This window comes from Echinops telfairi, unplaced genomic scaffold, assembly GCF_000313985.2.
Source record: "Echinops telfairi isolate 266 unplaced genomic scaffold, ASM31398v2 ScPeMD7_253;HRSCAF=601, whole genome shotgun sequence".
Classification (NCBI taxonomy): domain Eukaryota; kingdom Metazoa; phylum Chordata; class Mammalia; order Afrosoricida; family Tenrecidae; genus Echinops; species Echinops telfairi.
In genome coordinates, this window is record NW_022104151.1 from 64,878 (window position 1) to 66,399 (window position 1,522).

A 1,522-nucleotide genomic window follows, 5' to 3' on the forward strand; every position below is an offset into this window, starting at 1 on the left:
CACATTCAAACAGAAAGTTACACAAATTCCAGGCAACATTTTCCAGAGAACAAGAGAAGAGGGAACACTTTCCACATAATTTTATGAAATGAATATTACTCTGAAATCCAAACGAAACAAGGCTAGAACAAAGAAGAAGAAACAAAAGAAAAAAACTATAGACCAATACCCCCTCATTAACATATAAGATCATCAAAACTGATTAACATAGAAGAGGAGCAAACACCAATCTATTTAATAAAATTATTGTTCTGATATATAAATTAAATAAAGATATAACAAGAAAAACTACTGACAAATATTTCTCATGATCACTGTTACAAAAGCTCTCCAAAAAATATTAAACTGAATTCAACAATGGATAAAACAAATTATAGGGTCTGCCTCCCTCACCCCCACCTGCAAGCTGTCATGTTTTTAGCCCAGGTCTCCTTGGTCTTTCCCTGTCAGGAAATGGCCCAGGAGCTCCAGGAAATGCTGATGAATAAGGCCAACCCGGTAAACCAGAGCAGCTCTACATAGGGTTGGGGAAGCCATGGCATCCAGCAATAACTAGCTGTCCGAGGTGATGGCCTGTGGGAGCCTGATGTACTGCACTTTATTTTTGTGAAGAGGCAAACCATGTGCGTTGCAATGAAAACTCAAAGGGGACCTCATATCCCTGTGGGACACAATGCCTACAAAGATCTGAAAAAGGAGATAGATATCTGACTATCCAGGGTTCAGGATATCAACTATGAACCCCAGTTCCTTGCAGATGAGGATGCTAGACTGCTACACCTGGAAACCCAGGGAAATCAAAATCGCTACAACTCTCTGTACAGGATGTACATGATGGAAGGCCTGGATGCCATCCATGCCTCTGAAATCCCATTTCCCACTGAAGAACAGCATCCGGGTACCCTAATGGGCAGGAATTTCCACTCCTTCCTGCTAGATTTTCGAAAGGGTAGTACTCCTTTCAAGGGTGTAGGCAAGCTCTTCATGGATACTCTTTTGGAATGCTATGAGACAGCCTGCTATGGGACAAGAATCTTGGCCAGAGTGAATACTTATGCTAACAGGAGGCCCTGACTGAGCTGGTCATCATGGTCAAAACACAAATTAAGCACTCTCAGTTGCACCACCAGTCAGCAGCCGTAGACTAATCCAGTCTTCGGAAGCCTCCACAATAACCAGCCAGGTGACATGCCTCCCCTCCAATCAGAAGCAGCAGCATGTCAAGCATTTCCTCAAATTGCAGAGCTTTAAGGACAACTGTAATGCACTAGACAGTACTCTGTAAGGGAAATGACAGACTCTTCCTATAGATTGAGCCAGCAGGACTACAGTGTGCATGCTGGCAATCCTCAGGTTATATAGTTCTGTGGACCTGGACTCTGTTGCCTAAAGCTCCCGCTATGTGCAGAGCTCATGCCTGGAAGCCTTAATGGGATGTTTTAGAGTAACATTTTCCTCAATAGGAGTTTTCCTGGAGTTCATTTGCTGCTCTTAGTATTTCTCTCGAGCCTTCCTTGAAAAA

At 43.0% G+C, this 1,522-nt stretch overlaps 1 pseudogene; it reads left to right on the top strand.

Moving 5' to 3' along the window:
• Window positions 1-535: 535 nt before the first annotated feature.
• On the top strand, window positions 536-1,285 carry LOC101638361 (annotated as a pseudogene).
• The last annotated feature ends 237 nt before the right edge of the window (window positions 1,286-1,522 follow it).